This window comes from Canis lupus, chromosome 12 (assembly GCF_011100685.1).
Source record: "Canis lupus familiaris isolate Mischka breed German Shepherd chromosome 12, alternate assembly UU_Cfam_GSD_1.0, whole genome shotgun sequence".
Classification (NCBI taxonomy): Eukaryota; Metazoa; Chordata; class Mammalia; order Carnivora; family Canidae; genus Canis; species Canis lupus.
The window spans coordinates 25,533,454-25,547,379 of record NC_049233.1 but is presented as its reverse complement, the minus strand read 5'-3'; positions in this window follow the sequence as shown (position 1 = coordinate 25,547,379).

The window sequence follows — 13,926 nt, the reverse complement described above, 5'->3', positions numbered from 1 at the left end:
ATAGGAAGTTTTAGGACTTCTTTAATATCAAACTGACTTCAGAATTCAAAATTATTAACCTTTCAAATAGAAAATGAACAGAGATTAATCATCCAGTTTCCTTCCCTTACATGAGAAGAAATGGAATGTCAAGAGAGAGATGAAACAACTTTCTCACCACCAACCAGTACTAGAACTGAAATGCATGATTGACTGTATTGAGTGATGTTTTTACCCTTGTTGCTCAGTGAGGACAACTCTTCAAATCACAAAGGAAATTATTCAGGAACCAACTCCTTTCTAAAGCCATGTGGTGGCATATGACTATAAACCTACCAGATTCACTTTCATACTTCAATTTATTGGTAAGGCCAGCGTTTGCTCTAAAGTACAATCATTCAATCATTTTCTATCATCCACATATGAAGAGATACAAAGAGAAACACCATAAAACACTTAAGTTGATAATTAAAGGGATGCCTAGGTGGCTCAGTGGTTAAGTGCCTGCCTTCAGCTCAGGATGTGATCCTAGAGCACTGGGATCAAGTCCCATATCAGGCTCCCTGTATGGAGTCAGCTTCTTGCACTGCCTATGTCTCTGCCTCTCTCTCTCTCTCTGTGTCTGGCATGAATAAATAAATAAAATCTTTTTTTAAAAATTGATAATTACACCAAAGAGAATGAAGGACAGACAACTCATACAATGGTCAGAGAAGGCATCTTTGAAGAGATTATATTAGATTTGAATCTAGAGGATAAGACAGGGTGAGGCATAGCAAAATCATGGCAAGAAGGTCTGATACAAAGGTAAAAGCAAGTCCAAAGGATCTGAACCAGGACCAGGTTTCGATTATTTGAAAAACCAAAAAAAAAAAAAAAAAAAAAAGAAAAACCAAAGGGTGAGCTATGCTGTCGAATATGGATGATGATGGGGAGAGCATAATGGGTTGAGATTAGAAACGGGTAATTAAGACCCAGTTCATTAGGCATGGGCAAGAATTTAAATATTGTTCTAAGTGCAATAGTAACCTATTACAGTATTTTAAGCAAGAAAATTAAATAATCTCTTTTATAGAGTCCAAAAAGCAAAGAGACCACCACTCTAAATGTAATGTGTCCAAAAACTAAAAACCTGGATCTGGTAAGCAATAAAGGCTTAAGGTTGGACTATATTAGACAATATGATCACTCCTTTTAATGTGTTTGGTAGGCTAACACCCTGCAAGGATGTCTATATCCTAATCTCTGGAACCTGTAAATATGTTTTGTTACACAGAAGAAGAGACATCATAGATTTAATTCAAGCTAATGATCTTAATACAGATTATCCTGGAATTACCTATATGGTCCTAATAGTCACATGACCCATTAAAAGCAGGGAACTTTCTTGGTTGGATGCAGGAGAAATGCAGCAGAAAAGGAAGTCAGAGACATTAAAGCATGAGAAAGACTCAACACACCACCACTAGTTTGAAGATACAGGGACAATGTGATGAGAAATGCAGGCAGCCTTATGCCTAGAGGCTCCCACCTGACAGCCTATAAAGAAATGGCCTCAGTCCTATAACCACAAGGAACTGTCTTCTACCAATAGTTTGAATGGCCTTGGAAACAGATTTTCCCCCAGAGCTCCAGATAAGAGCCTGATTAGTTGACATCTTGAAGCTGATCTTGTAAGACCCAAAGAGAGAACCCAAACAAACCCAATCACACTTCTCACTTACAGAACTGTAAGATAATAAATTTGTGTTAAGTTTTTATGTTTGTGGTAATTTTTTATACCACCAATAGAAAGCTAATGAATATGATGTGATAGGTAGAGAAGAGTTTAAAAAATATAACTTAATTTTATTATAAACCTAAAAATGACAAAGTGACTTTACTCATATCCCTGAGTCATAGTGTGTTGAATAAAATGAAATAGAAAAATAATCGGATCAGTCGTTATAAATTCTTTTTAGAAAAAAAAGTCCACTCAAGGACAAAACTTTAATTAATCAAAAGATCAAATAAAGAATCAAATAATTCATATACTGGAGAGCTATGTTATAAGGAACTGAGAATGAACACTAAATATATTTAAATATAGGACTAAGGAAGATAAACTATGAGGATTACAGCAGCTGAATATAATAAAAATGTTATAACCTTGATAATGAGAAAATAATATGACAAAAATTCAGAAGTGGAGAAAGACAGGCAAGAGATAAGAAAGTACAAACTTATGATTTTATTACATTTCATAGGAGGGAATCCACTGATAAACTTTGATAACATTATTAAAAATAAGAATAGCCTATAAACATTCCAAATATAATAAGGAAAAAAATAAATACATACACATAACACCAAAGAAAATACTGACTACATATCAAAAGATATTTTTAAAAAACAAAGAAGAGAGACTTCCTCTTACAAAAATAGAGTGGCATGGATATTCTGAAAAAATAAGTCAGTAAAATGTTCATAGTTGCCAAAAATAACTGACAAGTTTTACTCTAAATCATAACTAAGTTCATACAAAAATAAAAGACCATCTCGGTGTCCTCTTCCCCAAGCCAAAAAGAAGCCAAAAACACAGTTAAAAATGCTCCAGAGCCATGATTACCCTAGATATTTGTAAATACAAGAAACCTAGAACTTGAGTTCATGTCAGGGATAGAAAATAGGACTTTGGGCCATGTAAGGTAGGATACTAGGCTCCTAGACCCCTTTACCTAGCTAGGGCCTTCAAAGCCTGCTCTTTCAGTAAAAGGATAAGCTAGAATTTAACTTGCTAGCAAAGAGAATATAAGAGCAAATGTGGCTCCCACCACATTTGGGTGGCTCAGTGGTGAAGCATCTGCCTTCAGCTCAGGTCATGATCCTGGGGTTCTGGGATCAAGTCCTGCATCAGGCTCCCTGCAGAAAGCCTGCTTCTCCCTCTGCCTGTGTCTCTGCCTTTCTCTGCCTCTCTCTCTGTGTGTCTCTCACGAATAAATAATTTTTTTTTTTAAAAAAAAGAGTAAATGTGTCTGCTTCAGTCTTATAATATTTGGGTAATAATGGCCTGAAAGAATTCATAACCATCATTCTGCCCTTGAATTGGCTTAGGGTTCCCAAAAGAAACCATAACTTAAAGTGACACAGGGAGTACAGTACAGTGGGAACTACAAAACAAACGTAGGAAGAGACCTTCAAATCAGATATTTAGTACTCTTAGACATTAAGATTAGTCAGAAACAAGTACATAAAGGAAGTTTCCAAAATATACAAAAGAACAAGATGACATCAATGAAAGGAAGCAGAAATAAAATCAGTAGAATAATTACCACAAAGATTTCAGCTACTGGGGTAGCCCGGCTGGCTCAGCGGGTTAGCGCTGCCTTTAGCCCAGGGAGTGATCCTGGAGACCCAGGATCAAGTCCCACATCCAGCTTCCTGCATGGAGCCTGCTTCTCCCTCTGCCTGTGTCTCTGCCTCTCTCTGTGTGTGTCTTTCATGAATAAATAAATAAAATATTTAAAAAAAAAAAGATTTCAGCTATTGAAATGATCAAATCAAAATGCAAAAATGACTTTTAAAAATATCTAAAGAAATAAAAGAGGAAACAAAATATCTTATTTAACAAATACTTTTATAATCCTTATTTTGTTACATGCACTGTTGTAAATTCTTTATATATATTTACTCATTTAATATTCAACAACTCTAAAGTTGATGCTACTAATTTTATGGATAAGGAAATCAAAGCTTAGAGAAATTAAGAAATTTGCCTAAATTTGCATAGCATAAATTTTGGTGCTAGAATCCAAATCCACAGAATTTGGCTACAGAATCTATACTAATAATTATGTTGTAAACGAGAATTAAAAATAACGAATAATTGACTGGCCTACTTTTTAAATGAAAAAAAAAAACAGAACTAGTAAGCTGAAATATAATAATCAAATGTTAAAACTCAATGATGAGTTAAACTGCAGATTAAACAAAAGGAGAATTTGACCTACCAGATAAAGCTAAAACCATTCATCAAATGGCATCAGAAAAAGATTTAAAAATGTAAGCCAAAGTTTAAGAAACATGGAAGAAAATAAGATTTAATTGTCTAGTAGCTATTCTCAGAAGGAGAGAATAAAGAAAGTGGAAGAAAAACGCTATTTAAAGAGATAACAGCTGGGATTTGTGTAGAACAGATAAAAAGAAATAAATTCACAGACTCAGAAAGTACCAAAAATCTCATATTGTATATATACAAATAAAGAGACAACAAGAATGACAAAAGGCTAATTGTTAAGCTAGAGAAAGGAATGGGAACAAGGATAGGCATATTATAGGCTTCTCTTTTATTGTATTTTTGCATTTGAATAGCCTCATAATGAAATTAAAAAGTAAACATTTGGAAACATATTGTTTAAGTCACAAAAAGGGTCCTAAAAGCACCAAGAGAAAAAAATTAATACTTAAAATGAACAATGATTAGACTGGGCTAATTTCTCCTTAGCGATACTGAAAGCCAAACATGTGGTCTAATAATATCTTCAAATTGTTGGGACAAAATAATTGTCAGCAAAGTACTTTGCAACTAACTATATTTTTATTACAGTGCTATGTTTTTTATGATGACATTTTCATCAAAATGGGAAATGTAAAACCAATAGACCGTCACTAATGAAATTTAAACAATTGTGAGAAATAAAACAATCTCAGAAGAAAGGTGAGCAAAGAAAGCATGTGAATAAAAATTAAGCAGTGACCATTTTTTTTAAAAGTACAGTAGCTCCCCCTTACATTCAGAAAATATGTTCCAAGATCCCCAGGGGATTCCTGAAACTGCTGATAGTAGCAAGCCCTATCAACACTATGTTTCCTATATGTATATGCTGATGATAAAGTTTAACTTATAAATTAGACACAGTAAGAGATTAATAACTAATAATAAAATAGAACAATATACTGTAATACAAGTCATGTGAATGTGGTCTCTCACTCTCTCAAAATACCTCATGGTACTGTACTCACCCTTCTTTGTGATGTGAATAAAATGCCTGCATGATGAGAAAAAGTGAGGTGAACGGTATAGGCATCATTAGGCCCCTAGTGACCTTCTGCTATATCAGAGATCATCTGTTTCTGGACTGCAGTCAACCTCAGGCCACTAAAACCGTGGAAAGCTAACCATAGATAAGGGAGGACTACTGTAATACTGCTTAAATTGGAGGCTAAAGGGGATCCCTGGGTGGCTCGGCGGTTTGGCGCCTGCCTTTGGCCCAGGGCGCGATCCTGAAGTCCCGGGACTGGGTCCTGCGTCAGGCTCCCGGCCTGGAGCCTGTTTGTCCCTCTGCCTGTCCCTCTGCCTGTGTCTCTGCCTCTCTCTCTCTCTCTCTATGTCTATCATAAATAAATAAATAAATCTTTTTAAAAAATTGGAGAATAAAAATAGAGGTAGAGGATTTCTGCTTCTGAAAATTAAAGAGTGGTTTGTAACAGGCCTCTCATTAAATATATTTCCATTTAAAAAAGAAAGAAATAATAAAATCTGAAGGGGAAAACACAAAACAGCTGCTTGGAGAGCAATGGAGTTGAGGGGCTCTCTTGAGGTAAGCTTGATATTCCTTCTACTTCTCCCCTGGAGACATCTGCCAATTCCTAAGTGGCTTGGTGCTGGTGGACCAAGCAAGAGTAGTGACTCAAGTGTCAACCATCTCAGCAGGTTGTCACAGGGGAGACAAAAACTGAAGATCAATGATACCAAGGCATCTAGAATATGAGGGGATATGGTCCCAGAGAAAAGCCAAATGAGAATAATAAGCCTAACTTTCCAACTAGCTTTTCCTAGAGACATTTTCAACTCCTAATCTGCGTAGGACAAGAGGAAAGGGTAGTTAAGCAGAAAGTGACAGCCAAGTAGCTAATAATCAACAGAGGGTTTGTCCGACCCATCATACTGGAGAGACAAAAAATTAGACTTCAGGGCTTCTCAAGGAGAAAAAAGCCACGGTTTATGGAGCCTTCAGCTGTAATCCCTGATGGACTACACTTTAGAAGCCAGAATTAGAAGTTTTTCAAAGATTAAAACTCATCATCAACTCAAATCCTCTAATCTCTGTTTGAAGTCAATTGCTTTGCCCATATGCTGACTGCCAAAAACAGTCAGTTTCCTCTGGAGTATAATGAGATCATCCAGAGCCTCTGCCATTTTTCATACAAAATGTATGCCCTTTAGTTAAAAATTATGAGGCATGCCAAGAGACTAGATCAAATAGCCAAATCCAAGAGATAAAAAGTAAAAAATTTATAGCTAATCCACATACTGAAGTTATCAAATGTGGATTCTGTTGTTAAATATGATCAACTCATGGAATATGACTTCTTTAAATGTACAATGAAATGAAAATATTTACCAAAGAATTGAAATCATGAGAAGAAAAATCCTGGAATTCTTAGAACTGAAAAATATAATTACCAAAATTAAGACATATTCATATACAAGATATCCAACATAGCATTTAGTGGAAAGGGAAAGTTGAAGAACACTTTTATAACAGGATATCTCAAAAATTTTTAAAATTATTTCCCTACTGAAGGGATCCAGGGAGAAGTTCAGAAGGAGGGATAGAACTTAATTATACTTTGATCTTTAAGCTCTTCACTACTGCTTGATCCCCCCAAAAACAAACCAGCACTATTTTTATAAAAGAAACTTACTAAAATTTAATAAATACATAAAATTAACATGCTTATTACAGAAGAATTTTTAAACTATACATTTTTAGTAGTAAATATACCTTTCCTCATAATGCCAACTCAAAAGAATAATAGCAATTACTATTTCTTGCTTCATTCCAGGTTTTGGCCATGCATGTTTTTATTAGTTATTATCACATGGTATGGGAAGCAGAAGAATCCTAGGATGCTTTCCAAAATTCTTGCGTCTCCAGTGTACACATACTTTATAATTCCCTACTCTTGAGTTTGGGCAGAACTATGAATATGACTGGATAGTTGCTCCACTGATTAGGTAATGCTATATAAGACCAAATCTTAGGGACATCTGGGTGGCTTTGTGGTTGAGCGTCTGCCTTAGGCTCAGGGCATGATTCTGGGTTCCTGGGATCAAGTCCCACATCAAGCTCTCTGGCAAGAAGTCTGCTTCTCCCTCTGCCTATGTTTCTGCCTCTCTCTGTGTGTCTCTCATGAATAAATAAATAAAATCTTAAAAAAAAAAAAAACTACATCCTAGCAGACTAGAGAGAAAGTCTCCTACCAGCTTTGAAAATGTAAGCACCACATTATAAGATGACCAGAAGGCTGACCTGAGGGTGCAGCCTTGGAGTTTAGAGTAACTCACTGTCAACAGCCTATAAAAAAATAGGTATATAAACTAGAACCACAAGGAACTGAATTCAGCCACCAACCAGTGAGCTTGGAAGACACCCCAAATCCTAGCCAACACCTTGATTTTAGTCTGGTGAGAGCATGAATAGAGGGCTTATAATCTGTGCCTGGACTCCTATGGAAACTACTAGATAATAAATTTGTTGTTTTAAGTTGCTAAATTTGTGGTAATTTGTTATGTAGTAAAAGAAAATTTGTACATATTTTTACATTTTATATATATTAAATATATGCTTTCTATTATATATAGAAGTACCATAATTGTGTAATAAATACAAAAGAAATGTAATAAATTTGCAAATATAGAAAAGTGTAAGAAACACTGAGAAGGCAATTGGATCCAGGTAATCACTCTTGATATTTTGTTTAGTTCATTTGTCTTTATCTTTTCGCTGATACCTAACCATGTATCTTCAAAAGATATCATCTAAAAAAAATAATAACCATAATGCCATTATCCCACCATAGTCTCTGTGTTTTTGCAAACCATATTCACTGTGATGATTAGTTTTATACCATCACCTTGGCTAGGCTATAGTTCCCAGTTATTCAACACTTGATCTAGGTGTTGCTGTGAAAGTATTTTGTAGATGTGGTTAATATCTACAATCAAATAAATTCAAATAAAGGAGATTAACTTTGATAAAATGGATCTCACCCAATCAGTTAAAAGGCCTTAGGAACAAAAACAGGTTTCTGTGAGGAAGAAATTCTGCCTCAACACTGCAACAGTAGCTTCTGCCCTAGTTTTCAGTCTGCCCTACAAATTTGAGACTTGACAGACCCTACAATCATGTAAGCCAAACTCTCTGTGTGTGTACAGTAGGTCCTCCTCATTCACAAATTCTGTATTTGTGAATTTGCTTACTTACTAAAATTCATTTGTAAACTCAAAATCAACAACTCATGCCATTTTGACGTCATTTCTGGATATGAAGAGAACGGCAAAAAAATTGAGTCACCAGACACAGAGGTTCTCAGTTGAGATCAAACAAGGCAAAGCTCAACCCTCTTTTTTTTTTTAAGATTTTATTTATTTATTCATGATAGACACAGAGAGAGACAGAGACACAGGCAGAGCTCCATCCAGGGAGCCCGATGTGGGACTCAATCCCGGGTCTCCAGGATCACGCCCTGGGCCGAAGACAGGTGCTTAAACCACTGAGCCACCCAGGCTGCCCAAAGCTCAACCTTCTTGTTTTAGCTCTCATACTATTAGCAGATATCCTTTCCAAAATCTACTTAGTGCCACGTTTCTGTTTGGGGGGCTTTTTTCCATTTTTGTGCAAGAGGTTGGTGATTTTGCTGCTTAAAATGGCATACAAGTATAGTGCAAAAGTGCTTTATTAGTATTCCTAAGCACAAGCAGGCTTAGGAATACTAGATCTCTGTGCCTTATAGAGAAAATATGTTTTAGATAAGCTTTGTTCAGGCATGTGGTAATAAGTGCTATTGACCATGAGTTTGTGTTAATGCATCAATAATATATATCTAAAAAGATGTCTTTAACAGAAACATGCATAAACAAAGATTGATTGGTTGACAAAAATGTTGTGACCAGAGGCTTGCAGGAATTACCCTGTATTTCCCCTAGGACTAATGGAGTAATGGTTCGTTATTCACTGACTCAGTGTCTGTAGAGACTCTACTGAACATAACTCTGGTATAGAACAAGAATCAACTGTGTGCATGTGTATGTGTATGTGTATAAAATCCTACCAGTTCTATTACTTTTAGAGAATTCCAACACACTCACCATCCTACTCCTGGAATATTCTGGGGCCCTTGGTTGAAAATTACTGGCAAGAATAAGATACTATAACAAAAAAGAGTATCCTGTATTCCTCTAGAACGGGGGTTGACAAACTGCAGCCACCATTTGTTTTTTGTCATTGTTGTTGGGGTTTTTGTCTTAGATTTTTATTTTATTTATTCATGAGAGACACAGAGAGAGAGGCAGAGACACAGGCACAGGGAGAAGCAGGCTCTTTGCAGGGAGTCCAATGCAGGACTCAATCCCTGGACCAGGTCACACCCTGAGCCAAAGGCAGATGCTCGATTGCTGAGCCACCCAGGCATCCCCACCATTTGTTTTTATAAATAAATTTCTACTGGAATCCAGACAAACCCATTCTTTTATGTATTATTTAAGGTTACTTTAATGCTACAATGGCAAAATCAAGCAGTTGTAAAAGTGACTATGTGACACCAAAAGCTGAAAATATTTACTACTTGGTCCTTTATAAAAACAAACAAAAAAAAATGTATTGGCCCCTGCACTATAATATAAGAGCACATAAGAAGGCTGACAAATGTGGGTATGTACTGAACTCAATAACAAATATATTTCTCATCAGATGCTTTATTAATCTTTCAATTATAAAAATATTTGATTCAGGGTTATTTTTATTATTTTCAAAGATACAGAAAATCATTATTAAAGTTCTCTAGCAATGAAAATGGCCATTATATTGATCTATGCAGTTCAAATTTTGCAGAGTAAAAAGAAGAAGAAAAAGACATGTAGAAATTTCTCAGGTGGATCAACTGCTTAGCCATAGTTAAGTGCAGTAAAAGAACAATAGTGCTATTGTTTTAAATGGTCAACAATGGAGATAAAAGATTTATCTGAACTGTGCACCAAAAGACATGTCTCAAGAAATACTTCTTCTCGTACTGAGGAAGAAACATAAACAAATGCATAATAGCTAAAAGAGGTATGCAAAGCACAATTTTCTCTTCCATTTTGCAGGAGCTAAAAACCTTATAATCCAACTACATTCCAGAATTTGCTTCCCTAATTAAGGCTAACTGCTGCAACTTTAGAAAGCCATAAGAATTTTAGTTGCTGAACACAATTAAGGTTTACATCTAATTACTGTAAAGCTTGGTGCAGTTCAGGCAGTCCTCCTCCATCTTTAGCTCTGCCATCTGGAACATGTAGCCTCGTGATCATAACAGAGCAGAAGAAAAAGATAGAGGGAGCGCACTGGCTCAAGTGACACATGTCACTGTGACTCACAATCCGCTGATGAAAACTAACTGCAAAAGAGGAAGGGAAATGAAGCAGAGGAGCTCATAGATGACTCACTACACACTTACTGTCTCTACCACAGGAACCAAACCAAGTAAGGGATGAGCCAAAAGGTCTTTGACAGTATTCTTCACTATTTTGAGTCATTTTTTGTCAGGTTCAGTGTGCCTAAATAAAATTATGCAACATGGATCAAAGGTAATTCACTGTATGGGTCCTTAGATATATGAGATTGACGTTCTCTTAATTAATTCAACAAATATTTTTAAGTGCTTACATTAAGTCACACATTGTTCTAAGTGCTAAGTGAGTAAAACAAAAAGATCTCTAAACTCAAGATACATATTCTTGAGGAAGAAGCAAAATAAATTGATAGAATAGAAGATTCAATCATTCAATATGTTAAAGGTGACAACTACTACAGGGGGAAAAAAGCATAGCTGATTAAAGTCAGAAAGTGTTAGGGATGCAGGTTACAGGCTGTTTAGTTTGCCACAAACTTTGTATCTTAAAATAACACAAATTTATTATGTTACAGTTTGGAGATCAGAAGTTCAAATGATTCTCACTGATCTAAAATCTAGGTGTGAGCAGGGCTATGTTCCTTTCAGAGGCTCCAGGGGAGAAATCTGTTTCCTCTTCTAGCTTCTAGAAGCTGCCTGCATTCTTGGACTCATGGTTGCATCACTCATACTATATTTCTGCTGTCACATCTCTCACTCTGGCCTGATTATTTCCTTCTTATAAGGACCCTTGGAATGATATTGGATCTCCCCAAGTTAATCTAGGATTATCACCCCATCTCAAAATCCATAATTTAATCATACCGGCAAAGTCTTTTGCTATGTAAGGTAACATATTCACAGGTTCCAAGAATTACAGATGGACATCTTTGGGGAGACATTATTCAGCCTACCACATGCATTAAGTAAAGAAGTCACAGGAAGCACCACTGAGGAAGCAATAATCACACCACAATTTAAAGGAGGAGATGGGTTAGTCAAGTGTGTCTTTAGGCAGCTATAGTAAAGGTCCTGCAGTAGAAGCACATCTACTATATTCAAGAAGTGCACAGAAGCCCATTGGTTTCAATGAAGTGAGTTTGAGAGACATAGTACAGGACATCATAAAGGTAATAAAAGGTTATTTTGAGCCATGTCTTGTAACTCTTATAAGGATGTTGGTTTTTCTCTTTGAATTGGAGCCATTGGGTAGTTTTGATTAGAAGAGTGGTATGATCTTATCACTCTTGTTGTTGATTGAAAATAGAATGCTAAGGGAATAAAAGCAGGGAGACCTGATAGGAAATGTCAAAAAAAAAAAAAATAGCACCAAAGTTCAATATGCAGGGACTACTGAAATAGTTCAAGACTATTAAAATAAGTGAGAGAGAAAAGAAATCAGTCTGGGCTCAATGCCACTGAAAGAAAAGGTGGTAAAGTTTTTAAGAGCTCTCTAATGCCATCTGTGTTTGCCTATTAACTTCATCCAAACAAATAGTAAACTTTCTAGTGTCTTCATGACAGGAGATAGGTTTACAACTTGGAGCAAGATGCCTACTGAGAAGGAAGGTTCCTACCCTACCACTAACAGTAGAAGTTAGAGGTGCTATCTCCTTGATAGTTATATCTTAGACAGACAGCTCCCAAGCCCTTGAGAAAGACATTCTTGGGTGGTAAAACCAGCAACCGACTTTTTAAAAGATTTACATTTCAAAGGGGCAGAGAGAGAATTTAGAGGTACAAGTTTTCTAAAGTAAGTGGTCTAAGAAACAAGAGGTTAGGAATTTCATTAATCCTGAAATATAAAAGGATCTCACCTAAAGTTTAGTCAAGCTGAGGGGAACATTAAGGTCATTTTGGTCAGACTATTTCAGGGGCAGCCCAGGTGGCTCAGCGTTTTAGCGCCACCTTCAGCCCAGAGCGTGATCCTGGAGACCCGGAATTGACTCCCATGTCAGGCTCCCTGCGTGGAGCCTGCTTCTCCCACTGCCTGTCTCTGCCTCTCTCTCTCTCCCCTCTCTGTATATTCTCATGAATAAATAAATAAATAATCTTTTTTTTTTTAAAGGACTATTTCAGTAAACTAAGCAAAAGTAATGATAGTTGGGACCAGACTAGTAGCAGTGGAGGTGGTGAGAAGGAGATGGATTCCAGATACATTTTGAAGGCAGAACCAAAGGATTTTCTGAGATATTGGCTGTGGGGTTCCAGAGAAGGAGGGAGTCAAGGACAATGTCAAGAACATTCAACATATTACCTCACATGTGAACAACTGTGCCACCTTGAGTTGTGTGCCTTGGTAAAGTATCATTCTATCTTATAGTCATAAGGAAGAAATGAAATAATATTTGCAAAGTGCTAAACAGTGTCTATCACTTATAAGTAATCAATAAGATCTCTGATAAATTCTGTAGGAATTATTTCATTATCCTTTGACAGTATCACAGAGGAGAAATCTGATGTTTATGACTTCTGAGATAATTTATTGGATGTCAGTAGGAACATTCTGGCATCGCAGAAAATTTGCTAAGATCTTCTCAGTATGTTTCTCCTTAATCTCTCCTGAAACACTCTACTTTTTCCTATTGTTTTTTATATATAGTTAAAATAGGAAACATCTGTGTCCTAGCCCTGTCCTCTTCTCTTTCATCTACCTGGACCATATTCCATGCCAGAGGTTTTAAGTTCTCTGTATGGGGTCCTTAGCTTTTTTATTATCCACTATTTCTTCCATAAGCATTGGCAGAAATAGGTTTGAAAATATTTTACATCTTATCCTTTAGCATGTATCATGCTGAATTATAGGCTTTTGAACCAAAGAATAAAATTATAAAAAGTTTGTGTCAAAAGATTAACTTGGTGGTGTGCAGAATGGACTGGAATTGATGAGGTCTATGGTAACAAATGCACTAATGGAGATTTTTAAAAAAGGACCAGACATAAATATAAGACATTTTGAAAGAAGACTCAAATATCATAATAAAAGTAAGTAAAGGCAAAAGACAAGTCAATTATATAGCCAAATAAGTTTTTAAAAATAGAAATACTACTAGGAGTAAACTACTTATGTAAAATTGAGAATGCGGTGTTAAACAACAAAATGGCTGCCAGTGGCCAAAAAATCAACAAACATCTAAAGATCTATTGAAGTAAAAGGCAGCATTACAGGTAAGAACAAATGGCATTCTTGTCACTGAAAATTGAATGATTGAACAATTCTGCTAGACAACGTGAAGAAGGAAAGCAGGATTGAATCAGCCGAGAACAGATGATATAGTCATATGGACAGAAACCCATGAAATATGATCAGAAGTATTGGTTTCTATATCACATTCAAGATGACCCATTTTTTAACCTCAGCCAAGTCATTTAATCTCTAAATTTCAGTTTTGCCTTCTCTGTTAAGTGAGCTTAAGATACAGAATTATAATTTGAAGGCAGAGATTTTGAAGGTGAAAGTTGAAAAACCTTAACAAGGGTGAATCCAGTGCTATAATGGGAAACAATAGACTCATTTTCCCTAAAGGGAAAACC